Source organism: Bos grunniens, chromosome 3, assembly GCF_055505025.1.
Source record: "Bos grunniens cultivar Pamir isolate PY7600 chromosome 3, Bosgru_T2T1.0, whole genome shotgun sequence".
Taxonomy (NCBI): domain Eukaryota; kingdom Metazoa; phylum Chordata; class Mammalia; order Artiodactyla; family Bovidae; genus Bos; species Bos grunniens.
In genome coordinates this window covers 2,532,526-2,542,759 of record NC_141167.1, presented here as the reverse complement: position 1 = coordinate 2,542,759, position 10,234 = coordinate 2,532,526, and the positions used below count along the sequence as shown (strand labels likewise).

The 10,234-nt window shown below is 51.2% G+C and overlaps 1 long non-coding RNA gene across 1 annotated transcript; it reads right to left on the bottom strand.

The window, feature by feature from the left end:
* Positions 1-208: 208 nt before the first annotated feature.
* LOC147374843 (uncharacterized) lies at positions 209-8,858 on the bottom strand. The gene is made up of 2 exons (XR_015154651.1): positions 8,695-8,858; positions 209-1,566 (listed from the first exon to the last, which is right to left on the bottom strand). It is a non-coding gene; the product is annotated as an uncharacterized LOC147374843 (long non-coding RNA).
* Positions 8,859-10,234: the final 1,376 nt, after the last annotated feature.

Here is a 10,234-nt window from a genome sequence, read left to right as displayed (position 1 = left end):
CACACATTGCTGCCTGCACACACGGAGGAACCATGGGTGTTCAGGAGGGGTCTGGACGAAGACCCCGGCCCTCTCGCCCGGCTGGCATCAGACTGTGTTTCATGACCCACGCATAACGGGCTGGTTTCAGCTCCCAGGCACCCCTGCAGACGGGCAGAATCCAGCCATCGGACACACTAGGGCTTCTTTGCAAGCACGTCACACCCAATGGCGCGAGAGCTTCACAGAGAACATACTGCCTCTGAATTTTACTAAGAGTCATTAAAAAAAAAAAAAAAAAAAAGGCAGAAAATAATGAATTAAAGCGAAGCCAAGACAATAAACGTTAGCTGTGGATCAGAAACCTCACTGAGACAACTACCGAGGGTGCGGAGCGTCAGGCCCAGGGCTGCGTCCTCTGCAGGTGGGACGGTCCCCTAGTCCGGCCCCTGGCGAGCTCAGGCCAGTCAGTGAGGACGGGCGCAGGCGGGCAGCGGCTGCCCGGAGAGGGGCTCTGGGGGGCTGGGTCTGCCCAGGGGGTGAGACGCAGTCTTCCCCTGCAGGGCCTTGGAGCACTGTGTTAATGCTTTTCACTGACACCGAGAGTCCCACAGTGTGAAAGACCGGAGGGTCAGCCCTGTCTGTATCTGCAGGGTTTGGATGTTGTGCTTTGTTCTGATTCTTTTCAAACCATGTTGTCACGTGTAGCAATCCTAGTACAATGTGTGAGAGCTTCTCCAGGCTGGAGAGCTAGGAGCTGAATTGGAGGTAAACTGCCAGTTTTGAAGAAAATGCCAGGGCACTCCTAGAGGAGCTGTGGTGTAGTTGTTGTTCAGACGCTCAGTCGTGTCCGACTCTGCAGCCCCATGATGCAGCACGCCAAGTTTCCCTGTCCTTCACCATCTCCTAGAGTTTGCTCAAATTCCTATCCATTGAGTCGGTGATGCCATCCAACCGTCTCATCCTCTGCCCTTCTCCTCCTGCCCTCAATCTTTCCCAGAATCAGGGTCTTTTCCAATGAGCTTTGGTCTTTTCCTGATGCTGTTTGCATCAGGTGGCCAAAATACTGGAGCTTCAGCTTCAGCAACAGTTTTTCCAAAGAATATTCAATGTTGATTTTTTTTAGGATTGATTGGTTTGATCTCTTTGCTGTCCAAGGGACTTTCAAGAGTCTTCAACACCACAGTTCAGAAGCATCAATTTTTCATCACTTAGCCTTCTTTCTGGTCCAACTCTCACATCCATACATCATTTTGCCATAAATTCTCTCTTTGAAGGAGGATTCCCACATGTCAATAGCAGAACATACTCTTTCCTCTATAGAAATAGTTTTAGAACTCCTTATTTCTTCACAGTTAAGTTTTTAATAAGTGTATCTGGAATTCATCTGTGTGTATGGTGTGAGGCAGGAATGTAATCTTTCCTATAAAGTAGTCACTTTTCCAAGTTATCTGGTGAATGGCCACCTGCCCTCCCTGGATCTGTTAAGCTCTGGTTCACAATATAAATGGCCTCTTTCCGGGTCTTCCTGGTCCTGTTTGCACGACCCCCACACTCGTGTAAGTACAGGACGCTGTGCCTTAACAGCTGGTGGGACAGAAAACAAAAAAATAAATAAATAAAAACAAAACCAAAAACATCCTTCGCTTTTCCAATTTAAAACTGCTTGCAATTTATACTTCCATACGAATTTTAGAATCGCTTTGTCAAGTTCCCTGAAAAGTCTTTTTTTCCTGTTACATCTGTGGGGTTTCAAGTAGATTTGCTTTGATTTTACAAGTTAATCGGGGGGTGAACGAGTATGTTTAGAACAGAGTCTGCCCACCATCTGACGTGGCATCATCCTCGATTTTTTCAGGTCCTTATATCTGTCAGCAAAGTTTTATGACTTTCCCGGAAAGCTATTCTTAGGCCTGTTTCTAAGGACACATTTCTGCAGGGGTTTCAAACACGCCCTGTGCTTCCACCCTGATCTCAAGTTGGCTTCTGCAGGGCACAGACAGGCTGGGTTCTGCACAGAGACTGCGTGACCCCTGTGCTTCGGATCGCTGATCGAGTCCTTGCTTCAAACCATCAGCCCAAATGCTTTTGAAAAATAGAATCTGATTGAGAGCCCCACTAACAGAACCGATGAAAATGTTGAGTGGGTCTTTGATGTGTTTGACGCCCTCCTGGTTTGGCTGAAGAACAGGAGGGCTGGCCAGCAAGGCTGGCCTGGAGCCTGGTCCCCAGCCTTGTGTCCCCACAGGTCCACCTGGAGGGAACCCGGGGCATCTGCCCTCCTGGCCCCCTGGACGATCACACAGGTGAGGGAGGGGAGTGGACTGGGGCCACCCCAGGCCCTCTGACCTCCAGGCACACCTTCCCTGGGGTGGAGGTTGGGGGGGGTGCAGTTGGTGGCAGAACCCAACGATCAAGGTCATTTTGGCCAGAGAATTTTTTTTCCTTTTTAGTTCTCAGAGTCAGTGTGGTCTCATCTCCGATTTCCACCTGGACACTTCTTGGTCTAAATATTATGTCAGATTTAGATTTATAACTAGCTGCCCATCTCATCTGATTTCTCCTGGCAGACAGGTTTAATGGAAGGTTTCCCTTCTGACTTTTAGATAACTCCACCTTAATCCAAGGCGGCCCGTCCCCTGTTCCCGACACAACTCTGGGGGGGCCATGGGGACCTTCAGGGTCACGGCCATATGGGATCAGGGTCCATCCCAATGGCCCATCTGAGCTTGAGCCTCTGCAAAGACCCTGCTCCTCAGTAAGGTCACCTTCACAGGCCCTGGGGTTAGGACCCAGCCTTTCTCAGGGGAGACAATCCACCCCTTGGGGGTCTGTAGGGGCAACAGCTCAGCTGCAGGGCTGTATGTCATGGGGATCCCCGAGACATGCTGTCCAAGGGTCGAGGGCAGGGGTGCGGGTGAGTCTCTTGGGGGGTTATTCATCCCCCAGCCAGTCTAGGGACTCAAGGCTCTGTCTGCCAGGAGGTGAGTGACCTGGCCGCTGGCCTGGGATCCCGGAGTACCCACACTACAGTTTCAGGGACCCAGCAGCCTCTGGACGGCCCTTATCCTGGTGGCCAGATTTCCTGCCTCTGTGAAGCCCGAGTGTGTGTGGACCTGAGGCCCTTTGGTTGATTCCATTCTCCTAGTTTGTGACCCTGTGGTTTAAGGGGAATAAAGGAAAATAAAACCTGACTTAGTCCTGCACTCAGACGTCATTGTTAGTGTAACAGGAGATGCCAGTTCAGTCCACTGACCAACTGGACGGTGAGACCCAGAAGTCTCACTGTCAGGCCTCAGGGTGGGGGGCGGCATTCAGGCGGGCAGGAGGTTGAGTCAAGCATACTGCATCGCCCCCAGTGGAACCACCCGGAGGGGGTGGTTATCACCTCCAGGGGACACAACCCCCGGGGGGATACCACCTCCAGGGGTCATCACCTTCAGAGGTTGTCTGTCACCTCTAGGGATGTCCCTGGGGGTGGTGCCCCCCGACAGAGCCCACACACTTCATTCTTCAGCATCTGGGGAAATGTCCTTTGTCACCAAGCATCAGTCACTTCCTTATGCCCCACGTTTTTCTTAAAGGGGACCTTGACTTCTGAGAAAACTGGGCAGCATGGTTGCCCTGGACCCTGCACAGGCCTTGGAAGGTTCTCAGCTCTCCGTGGGCAAGACCACATGCTGTGAAGCTGGGGGGCGGGAAGGAGGTGGGCACCTCTCCGCCCCCTTCTCCAGGGGTGCCCTGCTGCCCAGCGCCACTGTGTGCAGCCTCTCCCTGTCGATCATTTGCTCTCTGCACCCCTGTTCCCCATTCACTTCCCTGCCTTGCAGGTCCCGCCTCCCGACCTCAGCTGACAAGCGCATGGAGCCAGCCCGGGTCTCAGCACCAGCAGCGGGAGGTGAGGGTGTCCGGGTCTGCTTCTCTCTGTCACTGACTCCTGATGGTGGAGACGCCTGGACATGGGGCCTTCCCTGTGCTATGTGGTGCAGAGACTATCGAGGAGGGACGTAGAGAGCCCCATCCTTCCACCTCCTCCACCTGGGCTCGCGGGCACCTCAGACCATCTCTGGGGAGGAGGGGGTTTTCTGCACTCGGGTCCACACATCCCACTGGAACCTGCCTGAAGCCCCGATGGGAGCAAGGACATCCTGAACACACTGAGTGCTCCATCACATGTAGGAAGGGCTAGGCGGGCGGGCAGCGAGGTTTTGACTTTTCAAGATGGGATCATCAGCAAAGAAATCACCCCAAAAGGAGGATGGCTGGCTTGCTGAGAGGTCTTCGTGCAGACAGCTGCCTGCCTCCCAGCAGGTCCCCAACCCCACACGGTCGTCCTGCTAAGAGATCGCCCACTAGGTCAGGAGGCAGGGGAGATCTCATATTCTCAGGGAGCACACACTCTTCCCCTGCTTCTTAGTGGGTTTTGAAAGCCCCAATCCTATTTTCCAGGTGCTCACTCTCCCAGCCTCCCTTACAGCAAGGAACAGGCATATGATGCACCTAAGCCAAGGGAGATGTAAGCAGGAGACTTCAGGGAGACTTCTGGGCAGGCTTTTCTCTCCTCCTAAGAAGTATAGATACAAGAGGAGAGTTCCCTGGTGCTTCTCCTCCCTCTTTTCTCTGCCCTGGAATGTAGACGTGATTCCTCACTAGCGGCAGCCATCTTGCAACTGTGCGGTATAGGCATAAGGTTGAAAAGCTTTCACGGTCAGAAGATAAAAAGCATCTGGATCTCTGAGGGCATTACTGAGCTGCCAGACTAACCTTGAGACTATTTAAACCTAGAATTCTTATTGACATCTTGACAGATATCCTGATGCTTCAGACCATGCTGTTGGATTTTCCATCACTTGTAGCTGTAAATACCCAAACTGATCTGTCGTTTATAAGTTCTACGCATCAAGTGCTACTGCTGATACAGGGAGGTATCAGTGGAGACCTCCAGGGGGTCAAGAACTCCTGTCCCCGCCCTGCAGTAGCCAGGATCCCTGCCCCCAGGGGTCAATGGAGGTCAGGTAGGGAACCTGGATTTCTTCCCACCTGGAAGTAATGAGGCAATGCCTCCACCTCCCTTGCAAAAGCAGCATCACAGGAAATCACCTAAAAGAGAAGATTTAAATAAGATCCAGGGTTTCATAACATAATACACAAAGAATCCGGATAAGCTGAAAGTCGTTTGTCATACCAAGAGCCAGGAAATCTCAAACTGAAGAAAACAAGAAAATCAAAACATTCCAACAATTAGATGACAGAGATATCAGAATTATCTGACAAAGATTTCAAAGCAGCCATCATGAAAATACTTTCATAAGCAATTAAAAATATGCTTGAAATAAATAAAAAACTAAAAGTTTTCAGAAAATAAACTAGAAAGTCCCTACAATGAAATAGATGATGTAAAGAAAACTCAACAGAAATTTTAGAACTTAAAATGACTAAATTTTAAAGAATTTAAAAAGAACAATGGATGGGCCCAAGCAGAAGAATGGGGGAGACAGAAGAAAAATAAGTGAACTGGAAAAGAGAATATAGAGATCACCCAATCTGAATAACAGAACATTTAACTAAAAGTAATAATAACAGAATTGCAAGGACCGGTGGGACTCTAAAAAGATTGAGGACTTGTGCCATCGGAGCCTCAGAAAAAAAGGAGAAGGGAAGAGGGGCCAAAAAAAAAGTACTTGAAGAAACAATGGCAAAAAACTTTCAAATTTAGCAAAAGACATTAACCTACAGATTCAAGAGGCTGAACAAACTCTGAACAGAATAAACCACGAATAGTCCACACAAAGACAGCACCATAGTCAAACCTGTTGTTTCTGTTCAGTCACTAAATCGCACCCGACATTTTGAAACCCCATGGACTGCAGCACACCAGGCTGCCGTGTCCTTCACTATTTCCCAGAGTCTGCTCAAATTCATGTCCATTGAGTGGGTGATGCCATCCAACCATCTCATCCTCTGTCATCCACTTCTCCTCCTGCCCTCAATCTTTCCCAGCATCAGGGTCTTTTCTAATAAGCTGGCTCTTTGCATCAGTTGGCCAAAGTATTAGAGTTTCAGCTTCAGCATCAGTCCTTCTGATGACTATTCAGGACTGATTTCCTTTAGGATTCAGTTCAATTCAGTCACTCAGTAATGTCCGACTCTTTGCGACCCCATGGACTGCAGCACACAAGGCCTCCCTGTCCATCACCAACTCCTGGAGTTTACTCAAACTCAAGTCTATTGAGTTGGTGATGCCATCAAACCAGCTCATCCTCTGTTGTCCCCTTCTCCTCCTGCCTTCAATCTTTCCCAGCATCAGAGTCTTTTCCAGTGAGTCATTTCTTGGTGTCAGGTGGCCAAAATATTGGAGTTTCAGCTTCAGCATCAGTTCTTCCAATGCATATTCAGGACAGGCTTCCTTTGGGATGGACTGGAGTAAAATCTGACAAAGAAAAAGTTTTGAAAGCTACCAGATGGAAATGAAGCATTACTAACAAGGGTGGGGGAGGCCAGGGGTGGGGGAAACCATTTAAATGACTGAATTTATCCTCAGAGACCGTGGAACCCAGAAAGAAAAAGTAGTAAAACATTTTCCCATGCTGAAGGAAAGAGCTGTCAACCCAGAGTCCTAGATCCACCAGAAATAAGCTTCAGGGATGAAGGGAAATGAAGACATTCTCGAATGAAAAAAAACTCAGACAACTTTAGCACCAGCAGATCTACCCTGAAAAAATGGCTGAATGAAACCCTCTATACAGAAAAGATAAAAGTGGGAAACTTGGGGTACCAGTAAGAAAGAAAGGGGCTTCCCTGGTCACTCAGCTGGTAAAGAATCTACCTGCAATGCAGGAGACCCCAGTTCGATTCCTGGGTCAGGAAGACCCCCTGGAGAAGGGATAGGCTACCCACTCCAGTATTCTTGGGCTTCCTTGGTGACTCAGATGGTGGACACCCTCCGGTCCCTCAGTCCCTGCAATGCGGGAGACCTGGGTTCCATCCCTAAGTTGGGAAGATCCCTTGGATCAGGGCATGTCAACCCACTCCAGTATTTTTCTTGCCTGGAGAATCCCCATGGACAGAGGAACCTGGCGGGCTACAGTCCATGGGTTGCAAAGAGTTGGACGTGACTGAACGACTAAGCACAGCAAAGCGCAAGGAAGAAATAACAGGTAAGCAAACAGTGGGTAAACACAACAGATTTTCCTTTCATTCATGAGTTTCTGCAAAGTATGGTTGGAGAATAAGCAAACGCTGTAACTGACACAGTTCCAAGTGTATTCACAGGAAATATTTAAGACAGTGATGCTATAAATGGGAAGGGGTAAAGGTTTGTAGGGGGACGTGACTCAAATTGGCAACTAATGGCACCGTTAAACTTGGTGTTATGTATGTGCAATATAACACCTAAAATAGCCACTGAAAAAACTACAGAGATGCACAACCAAAACACCATAGACAAATCAACACGGGATGCTGAAAACTTGCCATGTAACCTACGGAAATGCAGGAACAAGAAACAAAAAACGTATCTGGCAGAAAACAAAAATTAAATTGGGAGCCACAGCCTTCACATACCCATGACTGCATTAAGTACAAAGAGTCTCAGTACGCCAGTTAAAGGACAGAGATTGGAAGACTGGATAAACAAACCATACCCAACTCTAGGCGACAGCAAGAAATTCATGTCAACATAACGACATAGAAAGGGTGAAATTAAAACACTGATAAGAGGGACTTCCCTGATGGTCCAGTGGTTGGCAGTCCACCTGCCGATGAATGGGACGTGGGTTCGATCCCCTGTCTGGGAAGATCCCACAGGCGTCCAGCACAACTAATTCTGTGTGCCACGACTTCTGGGGCCGCACTCTAGAGCCCGTCTCCAAGCCACGCAGAGTCCCGAGAGCCCCTGGGGAGAGGGACCCCGGTCACGGGACCCACAGTGAGCAAGCTGCCCAGCAAGGGGAGTGACGGGTGGCGGCCACAGTGTCTGCCCTGCTGCCCACGGCCGGGCCAGCAGCCACGCCCGGTGGAGGGGGCGGCCAGCCCTCCAGCCCCTCAGGCCCTGCACCGACACCCAGCTCAGCAGCAGCACTTCCTCAAACGGAGCCTTTCTTTTTTTTATTTTAATGTTTAAATTTATTTATTTTAATTAGAGGCTAATTACTTTACAATATTGTATTGGTTTTGCCATACATCAACATGAATCCACCACGGGTGTGCACGTGTTCCCAATCCTGAACCCCCCTCCCTCCCCATACCATCCCTCTGGGTTATCCCAGTGCACCAGCCCCAAGCATCCTGTATCCTGCGTGGAACCTGGACTGGCGATTCGTTCTAAGACACCGCCAGGCCCGCGCACAGAACAAAGGGCTGAACAGAACTAAATGGAGCCTTTCATTTGCACAGCGCTTGGCTGCACCATTCAAGGGTTTCCAGGGAATGCACATCTTGAGATCATAGCAAGGAGTGCCAAAAGGCGAGCCTGCTGCTTTCCCAGGGCCCCTCCGCTCCAATCAGAAGCTGAATCCCCCACGAACATCCCCTCCACCACCACGCCCCCACCTCCTCCCAGGGGAGCCCAGTCCCGGGCTCTGCCCATGCCCGGCCCAGAGCATCTTTACAGACTCAGTGACAGAACAAGTGAATGCATCTTCAAAACACAAAGATTCTTGAAATATCAAAGAAAGAGAAGCAGGTAAACGAGGGAAATCGAGAGGCATTCCTTACCACCAGGGAACACCTGGCCAGGTGCCCAGAACCCCAGAAAGCCCCAGCCAACTCCCACCAGCGTCCTGGCCAGTGGTCCGGGCCCCTCCAGCTGGATTCTGTGAGCAACAGGCTCGGCCCCTGTCTCCACCAGCCCCGTGTTTCTAAGGCACGTTTTCTTCTCCAGTCTCTCGGACTCCCCCCAACCCCAGGCCCAGCAAACCCCACGGGGGTGAGATTGTATCTCTGTTTGTTTTGGTCGATTGAACAGTTTCTTTCCTTGTTCAACATTTTTCAGATTTCTGGGGATTGTTTTCCACCTCTTGATGTTGTCTGGGCCCCGGCCAACGGAAACACACGCCGTCTGCCTGCGGCTGCAGGAGCAGAGCGGAAGCTGAGGGCTGAAATGCTTGTTAAATTTAGCTTCTCTTGGGCAGATTTATCTCCATTAATCATAACCCAGCAGAGTCTGATTTCCCTAAATCTAGCCCCCTGTGTGGATACGTGCGTCCCTCCAGAGCGCATTTCCTGGAGCGAACACCCACACAGACCCCTTAAGAGTCCAGTGGCCACAGCAAAGGGCGGAATCCAGGGGACGCAGGTGCTGGGCGCTTCTCACTGGTGCTAGGGGCCGGGAGGCGGGAAGCACACAAGGCCAGGCTCCTGGGACCTGCGGTGGGGGTCCCAGCTGGAAGGGGACAGTCACAGGGCGGCTGAGATGCCTTTCCTTGCACCTCTGGGTGGTGGGCACACAGGCGAGGGTTTTTATACTTGGGGAAGAGCTTCATACTTGGAAAGGAAATGAAATCCACAAGACTTTGGATTCACACACGCCCCACGTGACAGGTCACCTTCTGCCTAACTGAGTACTAAGGTCACTGTTGACCAGATGACACCTGCCTCGCAGCTCCAGGCCTCCAGAGGCTTCCAGGTGGTGCAGATCATTCCGGACTGACCAGCGTGCAGGAGGTGATATGACCCCCCCACACTGGGTCCTCCACCTCGCTTAGGGTGCCTGGACAGCCCACCTGCCGGGGAGCTCGCCCCCACCCCGCCGGGCACACCACCCCAGTTCTGTGCCCAGAGCTCAGAGCCAGCGTCCACTGGTGGTGGCGGCCACACCGGGGAGCAGGCAGAGGCGCTGCAGGAGGTCAGCATCAGAGGATGGAACAGGTTGGAGGCTTCCAGCGTGGACGTCTGGACCAAGGGGAGTGTGCTGGCCTGAAAAAGACTTTCCAAGAAGGTTTCCACCATGCTCGTCTACGAGCGGCCCAGGCAGGCTGCGAAAACCCCCCATTGTGCAAAGCAGAAGCCTTTACCAACACAGAACAGATGGCACCCTCTACCCCGCCGAGCTCAGCACCCAGGTGAGCGGCCAGTCATGAGCAGAGACTGAGAAGGAAGAAGGTCACTTCACCATCAAACAGGAAGCAAATCGATTCAGAGTCGCTGCAGCTGAACTCAGGTGACCGGGTTGAGGGCACCCAGCACCGGGTGCCAGGTCTGTGGCCAGTGCTCTGCTGTCCAGGACTGAAGCCTCGCCCCCTGCAGGCAGCACTGC